The sequence below is a fragment of the Trachurus japonicus genome, chromosome 7 (assembly GCF_045865225.1).
Source record: "Trachurus japonicus isolate A0001 chromosome 7, Traja_1.0".
In the NCBI taxonomy this organism is placed as follows: domain Eukaryota; kingdom Metazoa; phylum Chordata; class Actinopteri; order Carangiformes; family Carangidae; genus Trachurus; species Trachurus japonicus.
Genome location: NC_140913.1, coordinates 27,282,154 through 27,295,510, shown reverse-complemented (window position 1 = coordinate 27,295,510; position 13,357 = coordinate 27,282,154).

Genomic DNA, 13,357 nt, shown 5'->3' with positions numbered 1-13,357 from the left:
ATTATTTTACATTTCAAATGATCAGTTCATTATGTGTGAATCAAACAATGGTGGAGAAATATAAGTAAAAGTCGACAAGCATATTTGCACCGAGTATGCTCATTGTTACACCGTGATGTTTATCAAGTTATTTTACAATGTTTACCATGTTAGCATGGTATTGTCAATTAGCACTTCACACTATATGAAGCTGTGTTAATGGGAATACCGCAAGTCTTGCATTGTGAACAACCTGACCTGATGATGGCACTGGAGGTAGAGTTGTGTGGGATCAGCAAACTTTTTTAAATTCATCTTTTGCAGAAGATACATTTGTGCATCAAATCTTACATCCATCTATCAACCCACTAAGTCAACATTGTGGTGCAACTAGTAAACTAGTAAAAGTCAAAAGTCATCAGTTTTGTACATTTTGTACAATTCTGTATGGATGGATGGTGGTGGGCTGACTGACCTGCGGCAAAACACAACCATCACTAAAACCACGCTGTTAACATTACAAAAAACAATCAATAATGCAAAAATGATATGCATGTCAAATGACAATACATAGGCTTTCCAGCATGCTCAGCAGCTAATCTGCATCCTCATTATGTTTTACGCTGTCCTCCCCACAGGGAGCATCTTGTCCACAAACATCACTGGACCACCTTTAAAGAGACTAATAATTAAAACGGGGTGAAAAATGACACACCAAACCAGCTGGGTTTATAGACAAGTAATGGAAAAAATAAAACAAAAAATTTAATAAAGATAAGAACAAGAGTCCAGTTGTAAATACTAATAGTTTTTTTTTAACCAAGCAGTCAAAAAATGTCTATTGTCCTTTTCCTCATTCACCTGCTCTTAGCCCCCATTTCAGGAAGGCTGTGGCAGGCAGGACATCTGACAATCGAGACCTAATCAGAGCAGCAGCCACAACCACAGCCTCACACCAATCACGTATCTCTGGACTCAAGCCTCTTTTTGTAGATGTGCAGCAAGTGTGGAACTCAGCCCCTGCGTGTTTTTGCCATCTTGTCGACTGATAGCATAATTCCCCTGCTGTCAACTCCCCTCCAGTCTTCCTCTTCTCTACTCTGTTATTTAACTTTCCACCAGTGTAGCAGAAACGAAAAGAGGACTGACCACAGACAGGGGGAGAGAGTGAAACATGCAGCAATGGTTTACCACACATCCTCCAAGTGGAAGAAAAACTCATGTGCAATTATGCTCACTGTTGATCCACTCATGAACTCATTTAGGGAATCAGGTCACTTTCTTCACACCTTAAAGTGTTGTTTGTGGTTTGTGCATTGTTATGAAAACAAACGCCAACATTTTAATTGCCGGGAAATGGCACAACATGAACAGTTTGGTTGCCATGTGGGGTTCACAAGTCCTCCACATAAACTTTACACCTATTACTGTTGTTTCTATAACTGTTTCTATAGATGTACTGTATAGTTATGTTTTCATCATGGGAGTTCTTTCAACACTAATTATAGTTAGAAATGAATTTACAACTCACAAGAATACTTCAGGGTTTCCGCTACATGTAATTGATCGTGGCGCACCGCCACGGCAAAATAAAAGCCGCCACACCTTCAGAATGATGATTTTTTTTTTTTTTTTTTTTTTAATGTTAAAACAATGTAAAGCAGGTTTTCCACTAGGGGTTGCACAGACTAGTCCCCTGCTCCACAATGACGTTTTGAGCTTGACGTAGACTAGTCGCTGATCATGTAACAGTAGGCTACAAGAGTAGCGGCTTGAAACAACAGCTGAGTGCGCTGAATGAAAAAAATACGAGCGCCGTCAAGCTGGATAGAACAAGATCGTACCAGACAGGAAGTCGGGCACAGAAAAGGCGAGAGAATCCGGTCAATTTTCAAAATAAAATAAATGATGATTAAGTTTGCTTGTCCGTCTATAAATATTTGTCAGTTGCGTCTGTACACAAGACACACATCCATAGGCTACATACAGCGCTAGAGACAGACCTGTGTGTGTGGAAAACCGAGTAGCCTACAGACGGGTCGATGTTTGACCGGCGTGGAGAGAGAGAGCAGGAGAAACTGCCGCTTCCGCGGGCAGTGTGTCCGGGCTGCCGGCAATTAAAAAAAAACAAAAAAACTCCGCTCATATCGACAGCTTTACGTCACGCACAACAACAGCAGCAACCAACCAGGAAAAACAAAAACTGTGAGTGAAACTGTGACTGAGCAGGACTGTGATGGTGACGAGGCCTGTGTGTCGTTTTCCTCCCTAATTGTTTAATGAACAGTAGCTACAGTATTTTCTTTTGCACCTGTAGCCTATATGTTACAAAAAAACAAACTGATTTACAGTTTGTTGTTTATAAAGCTGCTGTTCTGTGGACTCATTTCTGTGCGTGAGCTGTCAGTCAGTGAATACAGATTGTTGCAGAGCATTTCCCTCCTCCTGGGATTTTAGTTATGATGGGAAAAATATGAATGATGTCATCAGCGACTAGTCGACGATCCGGTCGCGCGCACCCCCCCCCCCCAACCCCCCCCTCCCCTGTCGATCAGACCACCCTCGCCGCCACTCTTTAAAAAATCCTGGAGGAAACACTGTACTTAGATAAATGATAACATAAAACTGACTTCGTGAGGTGACCAGAAAGATAAGCATCACTGCAGCACTACACCGATCTGTGGGCTTTATGGTACGGTGGTCAGACTGAAGCCTGTCCAATGTGAAAGTTTGCAAATCAACACCTAAACAACTTTCAGACTGTGAGAAACAAGATGCTCTTGCTAGAGGGAACCAACACTGAACTGTCTGGCCTCAATCCTAAGCACCATGTATAGAATAAACGAGGCATCAATACAGGAAAGCTGAACACAGCAGCTGGGTGAGTGAGTCAGAGAGTGAAAATTTGGCCCAAAGATTCACCTTCTATCGGGACAATGACCCAAAACACACTGCCAACAATGCAGAAGAACCCAATCATCTCTGAAGAAACCTCTGCTCAGTCGTCCACCGATGGTCCCAAACCAAAGTGACATCCCCAAACCCAGGTGTGCAGAGTTTGTCACAATAATACCCAAGAAGACTCAAGGCAGTAATCACTGCCTGGTGTTTCAACTTAGTATAGTGTAAAGGGTCTGAATACCTGCATTCATGTAATTTTTCATTTTTGGCAAAAAAAATCTAAAAAATATGATTTAGCTTTGTCATTTGAGAGTACTGAGCGTATTCTGATGAAGGGAAAACATTTACTATGAGGATAAGCCGTGACATAAAAACTGTGAAAAATGTGAAGGGGTCTAAATAATCACTGAATGCACTGTAAGTACTGTGCTGAGGTTAAAGTACTTAGTTGTTGCCTCTGGCAGTGGTGCAATGTTTCTGAGATTAAATCACTCTCATAAAATGAAAAATTTAATTAAAATATCAGATTGTGCTGCAATATATTTTGCCAGATATGTTGACAGGATAGTTTCCTTTACATTTCTGGTCTAGATCTACTGTGTCACTTTCTGTAATACTGCAATTTTACTGTATGTTAAGAGCTGTTGTGTTAAAATATTGAGGACAAAAGTCTAATTTCCTATTGATGATAATCAAATAATGTCTTGGTGAGGAAGCTAAGAAATTATGCAAGAAAGTTGGATGCACAACACGTGGAAAAACATGTGATCACAGTACACAACAGTATGTGCCTCTTGTGCTGTTCAGCATAAAACATAATTACAGACATGTTTGACAGGTTATTTAAATACTATTTAGTTCACCCTCTTTTTGTGAGATCTGCCAAACTATCACATTAGTCCTCTTATATTTTGTTTTAATAACAGCAAACTCTCTTTCCCACCGGGTTACAACTACTATAGCCACATAAGTTTTCTATAATTCGGTAAATATCTGAGAAATCAATTGTTTTATCCTCCAATCTACAAGACGTATGAGATGAATTTGCATAATTCACTCACACATGCTCAGGTATTAAAGTTTCAGAGCCTCATGAATTAATGTTTAATCCTGGAAGTGTTCGGCAGGGAGAGCAATATGTTCCTCGTCCCCCCCCACCCCCAGGCTACTTGGCAGCCATGAAGCTTAGTGTAGCTTGAGTCGGGGCCTGTTTACTAGAGGAGGAAGAGGGGAAGGATGGGGGAGAAAGAAAGAAAAAAAATCACAACAACACAAACGTCAACGGTCCTCTATGATTATTTTTGTTACCTCGAAGGCAGATTACACCCTGGGAGAGCAGCTTCCAAAAAAAATGTGACAAACACAGACGCCTTTGGGTACGAGTTCTTGGAAGTTACCTACAGCACGCTTTTACAACGAAACATCCATCCCAAATGTAACTTTGCTGATATACTCTTAAGCTTCCTCTGAGCCTAAGGAGGGCCGAAGCTGGCTGAGTGTATCCAGTATCTGGGGATCGCTCCACCACGTTGTAAGGATGATATGCTCTACTAGACTGAGTGAGACTGATTAAACCTGACATGCACAGACACAGATAAACTGTTAAGAGACTGACAGAGATTGATGTTGCCCACAGTAAATTAGCAAAGACAGGTAGGATGGACAGACAAAAAGCAGGGCTCTTGGAAGTTCATATTTCCATGCTACGTTTTGATTCCTCCATGTTTCATTAATCTGTCATCATTTCTCCACTTGGATATGGCAAATACTCGACAGAAGACACAACAGCCTGAGGAATTGACAGAAACTGCACTTTTGTAAAAGCATGGTGATGGATATGAACCTGACACTTCAACCATGTCTCCTAAAGTCTGTTTATGATTAGACAAAATTGCAACAGCCAACATATATTAAAGGAAATGTATTGCCACCTGGATTATGTAATTTATCAACATGACAAAGCACTACTATATCTGTCAATGTATCTGGCAAGTCACAAGATGTTTGTAGCCCAAGAGATATGGTACTTCACTGTAACTCATTCACTTATTTTCTTAATAGCTGCCTGCAGGGAACAATATAAAAAACAGTAATAATTTACTTAAGGTACATTTTGGATTTATGAGTAATTTTTTTTTACCCGCAATAATTAAAAAACAACAACATTAACGCAACCAAATAATACAAAATAAACTCAATTAAAATGATTAATGACCTCGCCTATATGTAAACTTGAACAATTAGCAAAGTAAAAGCATTAGCTATGTATTATGTAAACAAAATTAAACTCAACCTATTTGGCTTACACACAAACAATTAAAGACACTAATGACACTGTAGACCTAAATTACTTCCTTTTCGAAAATTCAGTCTATTGCCAGAAAAAAGTTCCACTTCAAACTCTAGTATAAAAGAGGCAACAACTCTTTCCTGCAAATAATGTTGGCTCTCACACAGCATAGGCAAGCTAGGCATTTTTAAAAGTCGATCTCTGCCATCCAGTGCTGCTTTTAAACTTAAAAAAAACCATTGCTCATACTACAACACCTGGTACCGAGAGAATAAGAGGACAGCAGACTTTGCAGAGAGACTATATTGGAGGCTAAAGTGCTGCCATTTGTTGAAAAGTTTCAATGGTTTGATAACGCTGAGGTTGAAGAAATGCTGTCAACAACTCATTTAGACACCCAAGATCAACAGATCCACACTGACATCTTCTCTCTACTTATAACACAAAAAATACTACACAACATCAAAAATACTTTGTTTCTACCCAGGCTACTCAACTGTAAACATATCCAAATTGCTTCATTATGTTACACTGCAAGCCTAAAATGTTAACTCTGAGTTATAAAATGACAGGTAAAGTATTATAAATCACGGCCAGGCCAGCCAGAAGCCATCTCACACCAGTACTTCAATATAGAAATGACAGAGCCCTGGGAGGTGGAAGCATCAAAGACACTCCTGCAGATATTCACTTCCCTCTATGGTGCTAGACTCAGACAGGGATATGAATAATGTTCCATATCATTACTTAAATGTGGTCCAGGATAACATACAGTAGCCTAGACAACATGTAGCTAGTAGCTCGGATGTGTGTAGAGGCACTTGGGCTATGGTGACTGTATTGATGACAAACTTATCAAATTCAAAGTTTGCATAAACTGCTATAATTAAAAGCACCATCCCCTCAGGGGTGCCCTGGGCGTTCACCCATAGCACCAAAAAATGACCTTGCTCTGAACAATAATAAAAGCAGAGAAAGAGCTTCACTTACAGCAGTAGCTGGGTCTGTAGAGATGGTTTGGAGGTAGGTGGGTGGGGGGTCATCAGAGGATCAACACGGCCTTGATGGTGGTCATCACGGAGTGGGTTGAAGAATCCGGCGTCGGTTTCCAGCTCACATTCGTCCACATGTTGTCCTTGTTGTTTCAAGCTAATATGTAGAGGCCAAGCGCGCACTGGGCTAGCGGCTAATAGCTGCTTGCAACTGCTGTATGCTTGCAACGCAAATTACTTCATAAATCTTCGCTGTTTTACGTAACTGAAACACAGACTGGTAGAAGTTCAGCGGCATTAAGAAAAGGAAAAATAAGTATTTGGGTCTTACTGGGAAAGTCTCTCCTTTCCCTTGTCTGTTTCCCTCTCACACCGCACTCTCCACTCACCTGCTGCTAATTAGGAAAAAGCACCTCCCACTAACGTCAGCCAATGAAAACTCGCGACAACTTGCTCGACCTCGCCTCCTACTTGAAAAAACTTCAGTGAGGTAGGCTACTGTAAGCATGCCACTCCAACATTTCATGTGCACCCCTATTACAGACTTTAAAATACACGGAGAAGACGGCTACAGCGTAGCCTAGGCCTACCGACTTCCTGTTTTAAAAAATAAAAATGTGGGATATTTAAAGCAGATGTGTTTAAAGCTATTGAGCTAAAATGCTTAATATTTACATATAAAAATTAATTTAAAAAAAAATGTTTAGAGATTCAAAACGTAAAAACAAGAGGTGTATCATGCAGCCAGTGTAGCCTACTATGATCCCACTGATTTTGAGTCAATTGATCACATGACCAATATTTTAACACAATATTCATTATTGTGTTAAAATGTGTTGATTTCTATAGTGGTTATTTGTTTTATAGACACAATGCACAATATGGCACTGCTACCTTTATTTTGTTGTTTCCAATGCTCTCTTTGAATTGTTTTTTTATTTAAAATCTCACCCTGCTATAAGAAGGCAGCCAGCCGTTCCACGTGTTCCATTAAGTGCCCTTATTTTTCACTGAGCACCTGTCCACCATTGCTACTGTGCGTGGTTTTCTTTCAAAAATGTGTTCAGCAGTGCAAATTTATGAGAGATAGGCTTGGGAAGACTTTACAGAAGCTGAGTATGTTCAAATAGCATGTGGTAAAAATGAACCAGACAGTTAAACAAAACAAGCCTAAACTAAACTGTCCTCTTTTTAAAAAAACGTGTGCAAACATGAAATGTGTTACAGCCAATCGGAAAGAGTGAGGAAAAATTTTCCAAAGACCAGACACTGTTGTAATGTCACATCAAACCGTTTATCCCTGGAGGCTGCAGAGATTTGGATGATGGTGACACTACAGGGAAGAATTGATGTGCCTCCACTTGCCTTGTAGGTAGATGAAGATAAAAGAACAAAAAAGCAAGCCGATGCAGGCACTCTGACCGCTTGATGGTCTGCACAACCTATGAATTTGTCCATGTGCCAATTGTGTGTTTATTGATTCATGTGCACATGTGAGCACATATGATTGTGTTTGTGTGTGTGTAGGTCCAGCCGAATTGTTTCAGCTTGCCCATCCATGTGTCGAATCTTTTCAACCTCTCACATACCTGTGTGTTTATCTGGTGCAGTCACTGTACACACCTCGTAGCTCCTCACCTGCTAACACTTTTCTGCTGAGCCAGAGCTGCTGGCAACATGTGCCTCTAACACCCCTCTGTTCAGCTAGAGTGCTCTTTGTATAAAAGACACCCCTCTGCGTCCCTGGAATGGTTCTTATTTTCAGTCCATCTCTCTTCTGTTTGCCACCCGTTTTTTTTTTTTTTCCCCCCACTGAATCTCATTGTATCCCTGCAGCCAGTTTTAGCCCTCCAAACAAAGACATGAAAAACACTGGAATTGAAACAACATGATTGTTTTCCACTGAAATGCAATCAAACTTGTGATGAATTTCTTGTTCTCTATTATATTGCCATTTCTCTCCCTTTTTTTTGCCATTATCTGCTGTTACAGATACCGGGTACAATAATTTAAAGTGACGAGGAGATTTTTCTTGGCTCCCAGACCATCTGACCTTCGCCTGCTATTTAAAACAGACAATGCCTGATTCCTCCTGATAGACAGAGATTTAGACTGGGAATTTTCCTGTTCAGATCAGTGCTTCACAAGTGATATTGAGAGCCTTAAGAGGATTATATGAATGATGCTCCATTTTCTATCTGCATGGAAAAACCATTTAACATTAAGGCTATTCTACTAAAAATATAGCGCTTAAAGTCTGTTAGCTGGGCTTTTTGTCCTGCTACCCTGTGATGAAATTAAGGATAAAATCAGCGAGAGAAAAGTGTGTTCCTCTCCTTGCAGTGTGAAGAATGGGCGTGGAGATGTGATTTACAGACATGGCTGTCGGATTACTGGCTCCAGCTGTGGAGAGGGAGAGGCCATGCGTTTTCTGTGTTTTCTCTTGTACAGCTTGTTGCAGCGCAGCGCAGCACAGCGTGGTGCTGTGTTTTGTCGTGCAGCGGGGTCGAGGGGGTCGGGACATGGACCGATTCCCTCTCTCTCTCTCTCCGCTCACTGCTAAGAAAAGCATACAACTCTCAGTCCAAAACCTGTTTTATCTCTTGCCTCCTTCTTTTTGCTCAGTCCCTCCTCCTCATCTGCCCATCTCAGCTCAATTAATCTCAGATGCCTTAGTGACCCTGAAAGAAGCCACTGTGCATGATTGAAACGACTCCCTGGGCATTGTACCTCAAATTACAGCCACAGAGGAGCCTCACACTTTCCTCCATTCTCACTGTCTGTCTATGCATGGCACATGATTTAATTGGATTTCTTGTTGCTGTGTTCTTTACTGCTTTTGTTGAAGGTTGTCGTTTTTAACTCAAGCTGTAAATTAAACTTGGGCTTGGCTACCATTTACATGCACAGGCACTTGCATTCATTTACACACATAGCCTACATAAAGTCATTAAACTTACAGACACCCACACATGTTCGAGTAATGAGCAGCATAATTGTAAACACAACATGTTTATCGTTACTTGGTGAATGCTACTGTTTCCTCTTCTCAGAAAAAAAAAACAATATCATCTACAGTGTAGACCTTGTTTGCTCAACAGGGACAAAAACTAACACATGGACAAGTGGAGTTAACTTTAAAATGCCCTCTCCCACTGCTGTGCAATGAGTGAGTGCAATGTCACAATGCCTTGTAATGCTGGGCTGGGTGAAATTAATGTTGTGTTGTGTTTGGCCCCGACAGGCGGAGCTCAGCTGTCCAGTCTGCTCGCCCAGAGGGCCTGAGGAGTCCCGACCCTGTGCAGAGTCTCAGCAGTGTGAGCATTTCCAGCTGGACCGCCTCAACCCACCAGCTAGAAGGTCCCAGCAACAACGCCCCAGGGGTTGCAGAAGACCTTGGCATGGCAACAGACATGGCTGCTTAATCTCAGAGTAGTACTCTAGTAGGAAAAACAGAAGTGATGTTCAAATTAAAGATGTCACCATGCAGGCATTAATTTGCAATCAATCAATGAGGAAGCGTATGGAACTGTGCATCTATCTCCGAAATCTACTCTTGTTTGAAAATTTCGAGAGATGCCAGTGAAATTAATGAGGTGTTTTATCATTTCCCGACTTCAGCTGGTCTACCTCTGGAGTTAATAAAAGTGTCAATATTAAAATCGCCTCTCACAGTGGATGAAATTTATTTCTCTGTTTAGTGCGTGGTTATTTTCTATGTGCTATTTCTCCCATTTTCTTTATTTATTTATTTTATACGGCAGCATGAGAATGGAGGCCAGATATGGAGATGTCTGTGAAGCAGTCATTGTGTCAATGTAATAATGGTGCATTTGAGTTATGTGTCTGGGGAACACAGGATGGCGGCCCCCCTATTACCTACACTCCCCACCATCTGTGCCACATCTCACTGTGGGTAATTCTGCAGTGCCTTTCTGTCTCATTCGCTGTCTCTCTGTTTGTCTCCTCCTGTCTCTTGCTTCCCTTCTGTCTCCCCTGCTCACACACATGTTGATTCATTTTGTGGGACGGAGTCAGTCTACATTTAAACTATTTATAGAGCATGATTGGGATGATATTAAACTGCCTGTGGCAAAACAAACCTTTCAGGAGCCACCTAGATTATTCTTCAATAAGGTAAAATTTGATCCATGTCTATCAATGGGATCAAGCTGTGTGTGTGTACGCATGTGTGTGTATGTGTGTGTGCACGCACAATGGTCGAAACGCTTTGATCGAGATTTTTTTCCCCCGTGCCCAGACTTAGACCTACATTGTTGTTAAATGGGTTCTGGTGTTTGCTCAAAAGACATAATGGAAAGACTCACAACTGATGGATGTTACTGTCGAAAATGAATATGAATGCTTTAAATCAGCAATAATTCTTTTTTCCAGTCATTATTAATTCTAGATTTGCTTTGGCAAATAGATTTGTTTTTTGGATTGATGCCCAAGTACTGTGTCATGAAGCATTCATTATTCAAAAATGCAGCTGAAACTAGGGCGCTCCTGTTAGAAACTATGTGAGAGAAAGAGTGCTGAAAGGTTTTAGAAAGCCCTTTCATGTCCCGTTTATGTTAAAGGGGCTTTTTTCTGACTAGCACTGGAGTGCAAAAACGGGTATTTTAGCAGTTAATTTAATTGCCATGGATGTCAGAGTATATTTCAAGTGTGTCCCATTCAAAAGCCACAGAAAAAAGGGAAACTCTGCAGTGTTTATGTCATAGTCAAAGATTCCTTTGGCAAGAAAATCAGTGATTCGCCCTGCACAACAACAGATGCTGTATATAAATTATGTACTAAAGTCATTAGAAAATAATTTCCTGAATGGCAAAACGCAGAAAACGGCAGGGAGACAGCAGAGAGCCTGTCTGAGGGCTATATTGATCACAAATACATTTCAAGCAGTGCAAACACCTGGTGAGTTCAATTTGTATGAACTTTTTACATTAAATGCTCCTCGGCCCATGTCCCTCTGTGGAGTCTTTGGTGTTTGTTGATCCTAACATGCTCTGCATTTCTGATCATGTTTCAAAGGTGGTGATTGAAGGCATGATTCTCATCTTGACTGATGTCGTATAATTGGGCTGGGTATCTGTTGTGTGATGAAAGATCTCCTCTCATCCACAGCTGGTCCTCTACCTTTGATGGCACTTGTTTTAATCTTTGTGGTGCATCCCCGTCCCCAAAACTCATTTTAAAGCAGAGATTTACTGATGAGGCAACACAAAGTTGGGATAAGCAGCTTCTTTAAAAGTTTTTTTGTTGGTGTTGTTGTTGTTTCACAGAGCTGTCGTTCTGGTGGAGTAAACTTTCAAATGCCACATGATTCTTTGATTGAGGTGAGGTCAGCCTGAACGCCGCCATCGCAGTAGCGTTGCTGTAAAAAGTACAGGAGGAATATACTTTGCCGTGGTTGGGAGTTGAATGATGATTTGTGTGGGCAGGTAACTCTGGAGAGGTCAAGTAAGTCTAATATCCTCTGACAGCTGAAGACGCAGTTTCTTCATTAAGACAGCTAGTGTCAGCATTATTCTGGAGACATGATGGGAACTAATAATTAAACGGCCAGGCCAAAGAAAAAAAAAATGTCACAGGGACAGACAGGTTACATCCTGCGATGACCTTTTCTCATCCAGGTACCAAACAGAGTTTAATCAGAAGAGTGAAAAATGTAAGGCTTAATGAGGAAGGGAGCGTGCCTGTCCATCATGCCTGTCCATCAAAAATACAATAGGCCTACAATACAAACAGCCAGCTCTTCTCTTACAGCTGTTCAGCCCATCTACAGTCATTTCAGTTAGTATATGAACAGGTCTCGATGAAGATCTCTAAGTTGCTGTTCACAACTGTTCGTTTTTTTCTTCAGTGATTCAAACAGATGTGGCGTTGGCTGAATATATATTCATATTAGATTGCCATAATCAAATTTACAGGGGAAACAACCAGTAACAAATGTTGTGGAAAATATCACCCACTCTTAGCAACTCGTACTGCAGCTTCCATGTGGACTGAATTTGACGCTGAAGGGACAGATATTCACAAGTGATTGGCTGTGGAAAATCAAAATAAATCACTCCACCATCCCAGACAGAATCTAATGTCAGGCTGAACATTAAAGGAGATATATCATGCCCCCTTTCCCCAAATTAAAATAGTTCCCAGGTGTCTTAAAGACATATCTGTGACGTGCTTTGGTCAAAATACCCCAAAGGATCAAACAACACAGCTCTTTTCATCCTTTCAAAACAGCCCTGTTCAGAGCGGCTGGTTTCAGTGCCTGTCCCTTTAAATGCAAATTAACCACTGCTTGCCCCGCCCCAGCCCTTCTACCGGTCCCAGGTAGGGGTGGTATTATGCAAATTCGAGTCCTAGTTACATCACTGAAAGACAACTGAGGGAACAGCTCGTAAAACCACGTGGATTTCAACCATAGGGAGCCTGCACATTATAGATTGTTTTGTCAGTTCTCACATTTTGGGGGTCAGAAGGCAAGACAAACACCTAAATATATAAAGAGCCTTCAAAAAGTGATATTTCCATAATATGTCCCCTTTAAAGCCCTCCTGTGTATTTCCCTCCAACCAAACACGCAGCGGGTATCTTTGAGGTCTAACAAGTGCATTCAAAGTGTTCTTCTTCAGCCAATTTGCTTGGAATATTTAGACTGTGGACTTTCATATTCACCTGCTTGTAGTCGTCTCTCCTCTTGAAACCAATGGCAGGTGTATCCAACGTCCTTTAGTGCTTGTGCTTTGGCTCATCCATGCAATGCAGACAACACTCTCATTAAAACCTTGCTCTGATGAGCCACTGGAACATCACAGGGTATCTGTAAGTGAGACAAAATGAAAGCTGCCAATTTTGGAGCTAAAAGCAACAGGTCAAACCTTACAGTTAATGACAGAGGATTTATTATGCATTTACATTTGATGATGCGTTTCTGAACCCACTGCTCACACTACGACACGGAAGTAGATTATTACTTTTAAATTTAGGCAGGTAAAAGTAGCTCATTAGGTCAAAGTAACCGACGTGGATAGTTTTTACACCCATCCTTCCATCCTAACTTCCTCCCTGAGGCATTTAAAAATGTCACACTGCTTCCTGCTTTTTCTGGCTCTTTCTGTTTTGTCCATTTGAACAAAGAAGAAGTGACTGTTGTTTGTTCAAATAGATGGATAAAACCATGTAT